This window comes from Alnus glutinosa, chromosome 5, assembly GCF_958979055.1.
Source record: "Alnus glutinosa chromosome 5, dhAlnGlut1.1, whole genome shotgun sequence".
Taxonomy (NCBI): domain Eukaryota; kingdom Viridiplantae; phylum Streptophyta; class Magnoliopsida; order Fagales; family Betulaceae; genus Alnus; species Alnus glutinosa.
In genome coordinates, this window is record NC_084890.1 from 4,365,923 (window position 1) to 4,380,938 (window position 15,016).

At 34.8% G+C, this 15,016-nt stretch overlaps 1 long non-coding RNA gene across 1 annotated transcript; it reads left to right on the plus strand.

Moving 5' to 3' along the window:
* The first annotated feature begins 6,080 nt into the window (after positions 1 to 6,080).
* Positions 6,081 to 9,865, plus strand: LOC133868034 (uncharacterized). Its single transcript, XR_009900276.1, has 3 exons — positions 6,081 to 6,398; positions 8,297 to 8,394; positions 9,610 to 9,865. It is a non-coding gene; the product is annotated as an uncharacterized LOC133868034 (long non-coding RNA).
* The last annotated feature ends 5,151 nt before the right edge of the window (positions 9,866 to 15,016 follow it).

The window sequence follows — 15,016 nt, forward strand, 5'->3', positions numbered from 1 at the left end:
TGAGTGGAAGAGAAATGAGATTTTGGGAGAACAGTGGAGAGAGCGGTCTGTGTTATTGGGTATTAAAGAGAGAGTAGAGGAGGTGTTACACTTTCTATGTGGCTGGACAAATAGAGGGGAAGATCATGTGTTTGACAGAAAGACGCAGAGAAGTTGTAGAAAGAAAAAGAAAACGACGTTGGTCGATTTTGAAGGCTGTTTTTTTTTTTTTGGTTTGAGAAAAGAAAGTAGATTTTGGGAGAACAATGGAGTGGAAAGAACTCTTTCTGCAGAATTTGAGCAGAGGAACTGAAATGGCGTTGGCCATATTAGAAAATAAGATTAAGACAGAAAAGAGATAAAAGAGAGGATCTTGAGGTTAAAGTGTTTGACAGAAGGCCTTGAAGAGAAGTTGGGCTGTTTGGAGAAAAAAAAAAAAAAAAAAAAACTGAAAAAAGGAGAGGATCTGAAGTGGCGTTGGCCTTGAAAGCTCTGATACCATATTAGAAAATAAAGAGAATGACAGAAACAAAGAAGGAAGAGGAAGAAGGGAAGAACACAGATAACTTTAAGGACTACATTGTGACGACCCTTTTTTTTTTTTTTTTTTTTTTTTAAACATACATAAATGGATCTTTACAGTGGCACGACTACTTGTCGCTCAGTCAACATAACGTACACGTTCCATAACATGTACCTGATATTCAGAGTTAGATCTAACACAGCGGAATATAAATATCAATGTGCAGCGGAACGCATATCATAAGCGGAAATACATCTAATACATAACAATTAATTACAACAAGAGCCATTTACTAGTCTAGCTATTTAAGGTTTATAAAACATATTACACTAATTACATACTAAAATACGGGCTCAATAAACACATAAGCCACATAAAACACGAGCCATAAAAATAGAATACCCAAAATACGGACTACCCATGAGTCCATAACTTATGACTGTCGCGATGTGCTCCAATCATAGCATCCCATACGCTAGATGGACGAGTCAATATCTATATCCACAGAACCTGCAACCAAAGCATCAATGTCTGTACGGTTGCGGGGGTTGCCGCATCCGTACAGGTAGAATTATGAGCTCACTGCCTTAGCATAAATAATTACACTAAGACCTCAGAGGTATACTATTCACTGAGTTTTCACTAAGAACCAACTTTTCTTTATTTTAGTCTCGTGTACACTATAACAACTACCAATTTATAAACTTTTATTTGAAAACCCCCATAGCTGATGTAGCAAACACCGATTAATAGAAAACATTTAAAGTATACTATGCAGCTGTGAACATATATAGAAGTTACAGTCATCTCTCATTGGAAGCTTCTACATATCGACTCATCTACAATATTACTTTTAATCGGTTGCTCAGCCATACATGTATGTGAGTAATCTTAAGCATTCAAGTACGTCTAAACTGTACTAAGACATCCACATTCCCTGAATTAGGCAACACTAAGTCTAATCCTGTACACTCATTGCCTTTGCAGGATAACTCGCGCGGTATTACATAGACATTAGCATCCCATAACACCATGTCTAATCCCGTACACTTATTGCCTTTATAGGACAACTCGCGCAGTATTACATAGACAATGGCATCTCTAACTCTAAGCAATGCAATCATCTTCGCACTTTCAAATTCAATGCTTTTAAATCATGCAAATAACCCATTTAGTAAAACTACAATATATAAGACATACCACACATCCCAATATATGTATGCATATGCCAAGCGAACAGGAATCGTATCCCAAAAGAACAGGGACCGTATCCCAAAGGACATGGACCGTATCCCAAAGTTTGTGCCGTTAAGCACGCAATGCATCACCAATTTTATAACTCGATCACACTAAAATCCCAATCATTTACAATGCAACTATAGTCTACAAAATTCCAACCATTTAAACTCCACATATCATATTCATATTTTCAAACATTATAATTTCAAGATATTCAAAAGTACTCAAAACAACCAAAACGATTATAATCAACATACAGTTGGTTCAGATTCATAAAACATATATATATTTACAATTCATTACTATATGAAAATAATAGTTTCTCAGTGAGTAGAATACTAACTTTGGCTGCACGAATATTAAGCACTAGGTCTCCTAGACACCACCATGCAATGCATTACTGTAAAAACAATACATTGCACATTATTAACAACTTCTAATATTGGACTCACATTTAGCTCATAAATTGCTCAAGAGCTAACTCATGGAAAACCCATAATATTTTAAGAGTTCCAAACGTCTACCCATAAATCCTAGACATTAACTAAAACTTAAACAATACTAACCCAAAGTATTTACTAAGGGTTAGATATTAAAATTACTATTTAATTATTTACTCATAATATTAATTACTAACCCGTAATTAATTTCACAAACCCATAAATTATTTTCACTAACACTTAAAATAATATTAGCCCTAAAATTATATTCATTAATCTCTAAATAATTTATCACTAACATTTTCTCAATATCATTACCTCTAATATTATGTTCATTAATCTATTTACAAAAATTACTAACTTATTAGCATAATTTAATTATCTAAATTTTAATCACTTAAAACTCCCAAATTAATTTTACCCATCAAATTATGGTTTCCAAAATTAAACCATAATTTATAAAATACTAACTTAATCACAACAAATATTAATCTCACTAACATAAACACTAATCTATTTAAAATAACATTAATCCCTAAATTAGGAATTAAATGAACTTACCCAAAAATTTATTCAAATAATATCCGGTGTTTGGAGAATCTTTGCATGCTCCAAATAACACAAAGCCTAAAGAAAATACCATATCAAACTCATATTTTGCTAGATTTAACCAAAAATCTCAAAATATGAATTTAACTATTTATCTCAAAACGATTGGTAGAAACGTAAATCCAAGTGCTAGGATCACGTTTTCGAAAACGGATTAAAGATTGGACCGTTAGATCTTTAAAAATCACAACTTTTATATATAGGAAAATCTCCCTCTCCCCCCTCGTCTCTTCTCTCGGCCACACTGCCTCTCTCCTTCTTTTTTAAGTGAGGCGCTGCCTCACACCTTATCTTCTTTCTTTTTCTCTTTTATATTTTTTATTACTTTTTTTTTTACGTGATGGCCCTTCATTTTACCATGCGCCCCATTTTTGGGGCGCATGTGGCCCCTTTAGTGGTGTGGGGCGCTGGTCGCCCCACATCACACACATATATATATATTACTCTCTCTTTTTTTTTTTTATAATTGTTTATCTGACCTTTTTTTTTATTATTAGTTCTTTTCTCTTTTAATTTTATTATTATTATTATTTTCTATTTCTCTAATTTTATTTTATTCATTAATTTCTTTTATATTTATTTTTCATTTTTAGTTTCTTTTCTATTTTATTTTATTTTTTTCAATTTTCTTTTATATTTTATTTTCTTTAGACTTTAAAAATATTCTCTTGCATTTTTTAATAACATTAAATTAACTTAACTAATTATTTACTTAAATTTTATACTTTAATTATTAAATAATGCTCCGGACATTACATACATTGTTGCTGATTACACTACATTGCTTGATTACAAGATAGCTTAATATATATGCTTTAACAAAGGTTAAAGACCAGAGTACAAAATGATAAACTAAAGTAGAAATACAAATAGGTATGGTAACTTGCTTGTTGCTGTAGATATCCTCTGATAATTAAGTGACACAAAGAAAAAGATGTGATTTGACCGACAAACAAAAACATAAAGGAAAGTAGCTGGTGCCAAAAATAACATCCAACTAATGAACTTAACACTTTAGCATCTAAGTAGGGCTAGAAAACACTGAAACTAGACAAGAGTAGGAGAGAGAAGGTCAGAAGTTTCTAGAGAGAGGGAGAGAAAAATCGTGAGCTTTGTTCACAGGGGGAAACCTCCCCCTCCTAGTGCTGGTGTTTAACCTTGGCCTTTAGGGCTAGGGTGGCTTTTGTTCCCCCCTTGGCTTGTTTCCAAAGGTGGGTGGTCTCTTTCTCCAAACCTTTAGGGCTGTTAGAGCTTTTAGTCTTCCCGGTGCTTGAATCGGTGGAGGTTGTTAGTGTTTTTTTTTTTTTTTTTTTTTTTGTTTCTTGTTACAAGCAGAGATTTTCAGGTACTAGCTCGTGAAGAACGGGGGGTGTTAGTGGATTTTTCGGTGGAGGTGTTTTCAAAGTTAGATTTATAATCCTTGGTTGGTTTTTCTTCGACAAGAACCTTCCAGTTGCGATCGCCGGCCTTTTTCGGTCAAGATGGTCACTCAATGAGACTCTGCGGTTTGCTTCTGTTCGGTGCGTGACCCACATGCGCCGGGAGTTTAGTTGTTCTGTTTTTGCGCGTGTGGGTTACGGCTTTCCTCTTTGGTCTCGGAAGGTGTCAATCTATGTTCCTGAAGGTCGTCCGTTGTAGGGGGTTTCCGGAGAAGGCGCGTGCTTTACACGTGCCGACTCCGACGGTCATTTTTTCCCGGTGCTAGTGTTCTGGGGTTTTCTGTTTGATGTTTTATGTAAATTCTTCCCTTTGATCACAATCTACCGTTTGGTAGCTGCTTTAAGTCAAAATTTTCCTGGCTTAATAAGTAGAGATTCTTTATCTTTAGTTCACTAACTTCGGCCTTCGGGCACTGATTTGGCCTTCGGGCTTAGTGGTTGTATTTGGTGCTTTTGTTCTTTGTATTGGCTTTCTGGTTGTGTAACTCCTTTGGGGATTGACTCTCAATAATAAAGAAGGAGGCATTGTTCGTTCAAAAGAAAAAACACTTTAGCATCCAACTACGTCAATTTTTATTTCTTACTTTTTCGGTCGAATGCCCGTGGGTTTGTTTTTCTCTTCCAATTGAGCAATCCCAAAATCAGAGTCTACCCTGCTTCCAAGCCCACTACAAACGGCTGATTGAGAGGGTTTTGATTCGTTTTGATTGTAACTTGTTTTGATCTGCAAATCGGTGCTCCCAAATGATGAAGAATTGGATTTCAGATCGAGAAAGTGTCCTTACATTTATATATGATTGGTCGGCTGTGAATTGGAAACGAATTGGATGTCTGTGGTTAATGGAGCTTTGTAGGAGTTGTTCATTATTGTACAGAAAATGGAATTGAAAGAGATCATGATAGCATTGCGGGCTTCCCGTAACAAAGAAGTATGTAATTATGAAAAAAGGGCAGTACACTTACAAACAGCACAAGAACAAGGGAAAATGATATAGGCTACTTCGAGAGAACCGTAACTTTTAAAACACCAAAAAATGTATTAGGTTTGATAAATATTCAAGCATAACTCTTATTCATTGTGATTATTCTTAAATAGGAATCAGTTAGGTTAGAAGACATAACTCATTAAGTCTAGCTTTCAGTTTACAGCATGCAAGAGCCCTAGTAGGAAATATTTATACATGGGCGGAGCCAACCTCCCCAACTTAGGGGGCCCAAATTGAAAAAAAAAAATAAAAAAATTGAGGGGGCCAAAAAAAAATTAAAGGTAAATTTTTTTGTTTTTTTGGAAGAGCCTTAGGGCTTCAAGGGCTGGACAAGGATCATCTGCATTTCAAATGAAGAGGATTCCCTCCATTTAATTAAATAGGAAGGGTATAGTTATAAAGACCAAGAAAATAAATAGGTAACTTAGCAAATTAATAAATATAATTTATTAATTAGATGAGACCAATAGTTAGATTTTAAGTACCAGCATTTATATTATCAATGTATAAATGAGTTAAGATAAAATAATGGAATTATAACAATAATAATAAGTCCTAGTGAAATAAATAATTAATTATTTTAGTAAAATGTAGTTAAAATTAAATGTTGGGCTATATATTAATTATTAAAAGATAGGATTTTAATATTGTGGGTTTCTAGTATAATTTATGGAAGTCTAGGCATTTAAATAAAAGAAAATCTCATTTTGTCAAATGTCACCACCGGATTGGTCGGGAAAAGATACATCCACAGTGGGACACTTGTCCCACTCATCCTCTCTCTCTCTCTCTCTTTCCCTTTTTCCTCTTTCTTTTCTTTCTTCTTTTTCTTTCTTTTTTTTCCCCTTCTCCCTTGGCATTCACGCACAACCCCCTATTCCCTTTCTTTCCTTTTCTCTTTTTCTTCCATTCCTCCCTTCTCATCACACACGCACCACCCTCTCCATTTCTTCCTGTCTCTTTTCTTCATCACACACACGCACACCCCCAGCCATGAGAGACCGATTGAGAGAGAGAAAGAACCGGTATAAGCTTGAGAACCCGTTGAACCCATGAACCCGAAACCAACAAAGCGAGACCCGATCCTTCGGTGGGTTGTTCATGGGTCGACACCAGCATGGCCAAAGGTGCGATTTTCAGGGATTTTCGGTGGAATTTTCGGTGTAGAATGAAAATCCCCTATGTAAGTAATTTCCTATAAATTCTTGTGATTTTACTTATAATTATTGTTACTTTATGCTAAGTATTTTGAGGAGAGAATTTCTAGAACCATGTGGGTTTTGGTTGGCCGATTGCTCGATTTGGCCGGTTGCTTGGTGTGGGGTGTGATCTCCCCTGTTTCGGTTGGTCATGGGTATAGAGTTGTGTTTATGATATTTTGGATTTTAGGTATTTTCTTGTTGGACCCTGTTGTGTGTGTGTATTTTGGGGCTTTGCTTGATGGGGAATTCCAGGAAGTTGTGTTTATGGGCTATAGCTCTTGGGGTGATTTTGATGGGTGTTTCTATGAAATTCAAGTATGGTTTTGGAATTGTAAATTGATGATTATGTTAACTTATGATGAATGCTCTATTGAAGATTATTGGTGCTTGATTGGAAAGTGATTTTGAAGAGTATTTTATGGAAATCAATCTGGATTTGGGAGTTTTAATGGAGTGATAATGTTGGTTTACAGTTATTTGAGGCCCTCATTTGCTAGGAAATTATATATGAATTTGTATTGGGTTGCAAGCATGGTTATGTGATTTGTGTTGAGTTAGACTTGTAGTCTTGATTTTGGGTTTTTGATGTAAAGTTGATTATTAACCTAAGGAGGGATTGTTAATTGTTGGTTGAAGAAAGGTTTAAAATTGAATAGAGAATGTTTGGTGGAATGTAGTTTAGTTGATGATTGTAGTTAATCTTTGCATTGTTTTGTTGGAGAATTGGTCCTATACCGGAATCATGGATATTTAGGGATTTGAGCGTTCATTGGATGCTAGAGTGTAGTTGGTCTATGGGTTGTATTTGGAAAAGCTTAGATTTGGTTATCTCTTGTGGTGGCCGTGTTGGTAGAGTGTCTTTGAAAGGGTGTTTTGTTTGATTAGAACGAGTTATTGAAATTGTAGATGTTGGATTTACAAGTTGTTTAAGAGTTAAAGTTGAGCCTTTATTATGCTAATATGAGCCGAATGAGATAAATAGATTTGTAGTCTTTACGCTAAATGGGAAAGGTAAATAAATAATGTAGTAAAAGGGAATAAAGGGGAAAAATGTAATATGAGAGTAGATAGATATAAAAGAAATATAAGAATTAATACCGAGTGAGTCAAACAAACATCGATAACATTTTGGATATCGAAATGGACATGATAGAGCTCATAAGAAGTTATGAACTAATAATGAATTGATCCTAAATATAATACTAAGCTTTGAGGTTTATGTACATACCTTAAAAGAATGTATATTGCAATATGTGATTATAATCTAGTTTAAAATAAGAGTTATTACATTAGTATGTTAGATAAGATTAAAGTCCTAAACTTAAACTACTTGGAGGGTTAGAAACTAATATGAGTAAAAGTGTTAAATGTAGTGGTTAAGATTAGAAGAACAAGAGTTGTAAATCACAAATAATCTTAATTCAATAAATATACATATATAAGTGATAGGAATAAATAATTGGCTCCGAAGTCATTTGATAAATGTAATAAAATGATTAATGTGGTTACCTAGGTAAAATGAAATACTTAAGGGCGTTAGGAGGCTATGTTTAGCTTAATAATCCTTTTATACATATATGTGCATATATATATGCATATGGATCGAATACACTTAGTTAGCTTAAGTGGATAAACAAACTATAAGGTTTAATAGCTAATAATGATAATGAAGTAACTTAGTAACTAATTCATCTATTCATGCATACTTGATATGTATGTGCATCAATGGATTAGGATTAAGTGTTGTATATCCTAATATTAGCCTAAGGTATCTAACTAGCTTCAAAAGCGGGTAACGCGACGTGTGAGCACTTGGGTAGTTTATGTGTCATAAGGGTATGAGATTCAATAGTTAGTCTGACATCATAAATGTTTGCAGGCACGTGTCATGATTGGAGACTTCAACTTGTTATCCAATGTAGAGTTCAAGTAAATAGAACACAGGGAGTATTCGAGTCTTAAGTCCTATGCAGCCAAGTGAGTATTCTATTCACTGAGAAGTATTATTTTCATATATGATGAATTGCAAAATGTATATTGTTTTACAAACCTGAACCAACTGTATGTTGATTATAATCTGTTTTGGATGCTTTGAGTACTTTTGAGTATATTGAAATTATGATGATGTTTTAAAAAATGAATATGATATGTGATTTTAGAGCGAGTATAAGTTGGAGATTTAAGCTATGGAAATTGTCTAAGAAATGACATGTTGGACTGTTTCTGTTTTATAAAGAAAGTATGTGTTAAATGCATGATTATGAAATTAAATGTATAGTATTTAAGCATGAGCATTGAGCATGAAACATTAACGCACAAACAAACTATTAGGGGGATCTACGCCTCATAGGCATGAACTAGTGGGGGGACCTACGCCCCAAACGCATGAACTAGAGGGGGACCTACGCCCCAGGGGGACCTACGCCCCAAACGCATGAACTAGTAGGGGACATACGCCCCAGGGGGATCTACGCCCCAGGGGGACATACGCCCCAGGGGGACATACGGCCCAGGGGGATCTACGCCCCAAACGCATGAACTATTGGGGGATATACGCCTCATACGAACACACGCATGAACTATGGGGGGACCTACGCCCCATACGAACGTACACATGAACTAGTATTGGGTGATTTACGCCCCTTAGGGACATACGCATGAACTAGTATTGGGGGACCAACACCCCATAGGAATACAACAGAAACTTACATGAGCATGTATAGCATTGTTTTCATGAGTGTGATGTTTTTATACTATGAGTGGTTTTGCTAGACGTATTAGTATGCATAAGAGTCTCAATGAGAAAGAACTTATGTATATTTCTATCGGATGATTGCATGATTTAAATGCTATTATTTTCTAAGTCTCACTGAATTAAAAGTAGTATAGTAGGTGAGAATGTATGTAGATGTTTCCAACAATGGAACTCCTACGTATATGCTCAGCTGCGTAGTATGCTTTAAATGTTTTCTATTAGTCGGTGTTTGCTACATCAGCTATGGGGGTTTTCAAACAAAAGCTTATAAAATTGGTGGCTGTTATAGTGTACACATGACTAGAAAAGAGAAGTTGGTTCTTTGCGAAAACTCAGTGAACAGTATACCTCTGAGGTCTTAGTGTATTTATTTATGCTAAGGCGGTGGGCTCATAATTCCACCTATACGGATGTGGCAAACCCCCACAACCGTATAGATGTTCCTTTGGCTGCAGGTATCCCAGTCGTAGTTGATGATGTTGTAGAAGTATGCTTGAGATATTATGACTGAAGCACGCCGCGACGGTTGTAATTGTCGGACCATGGGTTGTCCACTATTTTATAGGTTTGTTTTAGCTTGTGACGCTTGTGTCACCTGTTAATGTACAAAGTCATTTATGTTATGTATTTAATTTGAGGAAATATTTAGTCAAATAGTTATTTAATGGCTCTTTGTTGTAAATATTTGTGATAGATGTTTAAGATGTGATTTCCGCTATTAGGTTTACATTTCCCGCTGCATAGTAGATAGATGGTATTCTCTGATTTACCAGGTACATATTATGGGGTATGTATCATATGTTGGCTTTGCGACATATCGTCGTGCCACTATGAAGATCCGTTTGTATTTTAAGGGATTAATGCATATGAAATGTTGTGTTAAAAAAAAAAAAAAAAAAAAAAAAAAACAACGGGTCGTCACAATAGTTGTCTCTTCACATTTTTACAGAATGTGAAAAGACAATTATACCCTCATTTTTACACTAAATGGAGAGGATTGAAATAGAGAGGATCCAAATTCTCAAGGGCTAAGCCCCTAAGCTTCCTATATTAGAGATATTATATTCTTTATTAGCTAAAACAATTATAAAGCACGTGTAAGGTGCGTGCTTTACACGTGTCGACTCCGGCGGTCGTTTTTTCCTGGTGCTAGTATTTTAGGGTTTTCTGTTTGGAAAAGGAAGGGGAATTCTCATTATCCTTCCTCACTTATCTCAAAAATAACTAACTTCAAAACATTTCAACTTTATATCATATCAATAATTTTTTTTTATTATTTAAATAAAAAAAATTCACTACAATACAATTTTTTTTTATTTTTCTATACAAATTCGTTTTACTTTATATTATATCTATCAATTCTATCTCTCACTACCAATTCTCCTTCCCTTACCAAACAAGCCTAATATATGAGATTGCCTCCTTATTCACCGCCAGCGTAAGGACTACGGTATTGCCACCTAGTCCTCTGCTTGATCCCCAAGCATTCACATAACACTAAAACAGGTCGAAAACCATGTTGTGTTTTTTTCCACTTAAATTAATGCCTTTTTTCGATGGAACGTAGTACAAGCTTTTCGTTGTTTCTCATCCAACGCAAATTTATGGCTTATTTTCACCAGAAGGGGCAATAAAATAAATATTTCAAATCAAAGAGAAAATCACTTTACCTTTTGGTTCAGTTACGGAGCCTAGTGGTGGTGGGGCAATGGTGTAGGCTTGGCCGCCATAGATTCATTGTAGAGAAGGTACAACTCGTACCCAACATTACAACTAGGAAAAAGAGCTCTTGCCCCTTGCTTTCCACTACAACATATAGAAAGACGTTTAATAGCTGCCAGAAGACAACTATTGCAGTCAGTGCTGGCCAGGTCCGGTGTGCACTGTACAAGGTTGTACAGATTTTGAAAATCTGAAAATTCCACTTCCTTAACCCCAAACTTTTTATAACCGGTTGGAATTTTCGAGGCCTGACTCGCCAGTTCGGTCAACGTGGAGTTCACTAGCCGATTAAAACGGTCCTGCTCGGTGATGTTCTGTGTGTTGTACAAATGAAATCTAGGCCTTACGGCCTCGGTGTAAAAGATAGACTCATTAGAGTAGCGTAACATGCACTCGTCGTACCAAATGACAGCAGTCTATTCCCTGGAACATTTTTCGACGAGACTTTGGGTTGCGTTGCCCACGCACATTGCGCACATTTTAGTATTGACATCACCACGGCAGAGGAAGATGGTATGGATGGTATGGATGGGGATGGAGATCATATTATGGCCGGAGAGTTGAATTTTGCTGGAGGCGTTGGAGGAGATGGACAAGGTGGGGCTGAGACCGTAGAATTTGATGTTGCCGGTGGCGTAGAAGGAGAGGGAAGAGAGGAGGGACCTGAGACTGGATTGGTAACTGCGATTAGGGGTGTAAATGAGCTGAGCTACTCGTGAGCTTACTCGAGATCGGCTCGAATAAACTCGACTCGTGCTCGAATCGATTATTAAATGAGCTACTCGTGAACACGAAAATCAAACTCGATTATTAAACGATGCAAACTCGTATAAACTCGACTCGACTCGACTAAAGCTCGTGAACCCGCTCGTATAAGGATCGACTCGTATATATATATATATATATATATATATATATATATATGTTTTATAATATAGTATATTAATAAATAATATACTATATGTAAGCATAAATTAAGTAATAAATAACAATAGTTATTAGTTAGTATATATTAATTGGTTATAGGTATATAAAATAATAAAAGTGAATAATATCAATAATTAATTATTAGTCATATGATATAATGACAATTTGTATACTTAATCATATTATTCATGTTATATAATAAGATTATATGGCTATATGATCATATAATAATATAACATTGTGTCATATGACATGTAAATATAAAATATGCAATCACTTTATTATATGTTATGAGTTTATCATTAAATACTTAATAATCATTACATCACGTGATCTAAGATCTAAGATTTAAGATCATACAAGTTGTTAAATCATGTTAATACATTAAATATGCTATCATATGATAATACTTACATCGTATGATCATATAATATTAGTATTATTAGTAGATAGTTATAAATTATGATTTATGACTCATAAATTCATAATGATCAATTTGACCATATTTAATTACTTATTATAGATTCATAGATAATTGTAATTCAGATTCTAGACTCATTGGCAATTGCCTTATTGTTTGCTTTTATTGCAAAATTCTAATACGTGCAAGTGCACATTATTTTGAAAATTTGTGGTTTAATTTTTAATTTTTTTTTTTTTTTGCTAAAGTCAATAATTTAAATTATGATACGAGCCGAGCTCGAGCCCGAGCTTGAGCCGAGTACTCGAGCTCGGGATCGACCAAAATGGCCGAACTCGAGCTCGAGCTCGAGCTCGGACAATAGTTTTTGTTTCGCGATCCGAGCTCGCACAAGATTTTTCAGCTCGTGTCGAGCTCGAGCTCGAGCTCGAGCTTTACTGTTTGTTAAACGAGCCGAGCCCGAACAGGCAATACCCGCTCAGGATCGGCTCGTTTACACCCCTAACTGTGATTAATTGTCGGTGACAGTGGTATTTGCACATAAGTGGTAAAGGTAATTTTGAGCTGCCATATGAGTGCTCAAGCTGGAAGCAAATCATGGAAAGGAACATGATGGGAAGAGGGAAGGGATTGAACAAACGCATATTGATAAACCAATTTCTTCCTCTTTGCAACTATGCAAGATTTTCTGAATTCTATTATACGCGCGTTGCTTTGGTCACTATACATGAATCAGATTTAGATAGTTACATGATCAGGAAGACTTGACTTCAGTGGTAATAATCTGTACATTAGAAGTTTCCGAATTGAAAACTTGTGCTGCTTCCGCGTTCAATACCAAGCACTCGATGTTTGAAAATTCTGAATCTGGAATGATCATATCGATCAGTTTATTGTGGACAAGGACAACACGCTGGAAGTATTTGCCGAGCATTTGAGAGTATTTGCCAAGTACAAGGTTTTTTCCTTATTTTCACTACTCTAAAAAAAAAATAAAAAATAAAAAAAATAAAAGTCAATCTTTTTTCAAAATTATTACCAAACAACTTTGTTTACTTTTCTCTCACAAAAAAATTCAAATGTTATTTTACATCAATCAATTCTTATTACTATTCAAAAAAAAAAAAAAAAAAAAAAAAAAAAAAAAACCGCAACAAAAACTCTCTACCAAGCAAACCCTTTCTTTTCTTATTTCTTTTTTAGGATCCATACTGCACACTTGAACATTGGGGAAATACATTTAAGACCACTAAACATTTTTTTAGGCCTTATTAATTTGGTTCGCGGAATGAGTATTCCATTAGTAAAAATAATAGTTATAAACTTATTACTAAGAATGAAGAAGTGTGGAATGAAATAGTTATTCATATTCCTTAGTTTGGTGACAAAAGATACGCCATAGTTCGAATTGAATCAAAATAACTAAAAAGCCTACATGATTTTTTTTCTTTTTTCTTTTTTTTCTAAAACTAACTTCTTCTTCTTCTTCTTTTTTTTTTTTTTTTTTTTTTTTTTTTTAAAAAAAAAAAACCCCGAAAAAGCTTTAATTGTTTGGGTGGCAGCACCACCCCCAAGAGACTCCGAGGGTGGTCGCGGCCACCCCCGACACGAATCAGAAGTGGCCCCAGGCCACCCCTAATATCTCTTGGGGGTGTCGGGGCCACCCTCAACAAGAATCGGAAGTAGCTCCAAGCCACCTCTAAATTCATTGGGGGTGGTTGCACCACCTCCAGAATACCTCGGAAGTCCACCACAAGGTACTTTGGGGTGGTGCGTCTACCCTCAGGACCCACATTAATTCAATGTTTTTAATTTTATTTATTTATTTATTTATTTTTTAAGGGTTGAAGAGTTAAAATAAAATAAAATAAAAAATAATATATATATATATATATATTTTATTTTTTATTTTGATGGAAAACATTGTTTATTCTTTAAAGAATAGTTATTCTTTTCATTTTTTAAAGGAATAGGTATTCGATCCTCTTCTTACAAAATAAAAGAATGATTATTCAATAAAAATAATAATTCTATTTTATAAATCTATTTGGCAAATCAAATGGTCCTTAATTAGTGTCCTTGAGCTTTAGTCATTTTGTCATTTAGACCAGAAAACTTTAACGCGTAACATTTGGCATTTCCTACTACCACACCCGGCCAATTACAAGTTTTACACGTTACGCGTAACCTTTTGGCTTGATGGGTTTGTACGTCATGGACTAGTACTAGACTATATATCAATGTCATGACGTAGGTTTAATTTGAATTGTAGAAGCAACTATTTAACTTCAAACTTTGTTATGGCTTTCTTGGCTATGACGATATATATAGCTAATTAACCCATTTTAAATGAATTAATTATACAAGGGCTGCACAAATATAGTCGTTAGCTCTAGCTTATTCTGATAATTATAAGCTCCCATGGTTATATTTGTACTGTCTTCATTTTGATCTAAGACGAGAAAGGGTTCTAATCAAGCCAAGTCTAACCAAGTATTAAAAATCCAAAGTTTAATTATTTAATTTTGTTTTGAGTGAAACAACCAAAGTTCAAACATGAGTACGTAGTTTATATGCTCAAATTTGGTTCATTTGTTTTTCAAAGGAATTCGAGGTTATTCACAAGCTCATTAATAACTTATTCATTTCTCGTATAAATAAATATTCACAAACTATTAAAGCGATATTGATCATTGCTAAAATTTCATATTCTTATTTATTATTGAATTTATGGAATCCACACAAATCTCACGTTTGGGTGCTGTTACTTCTGT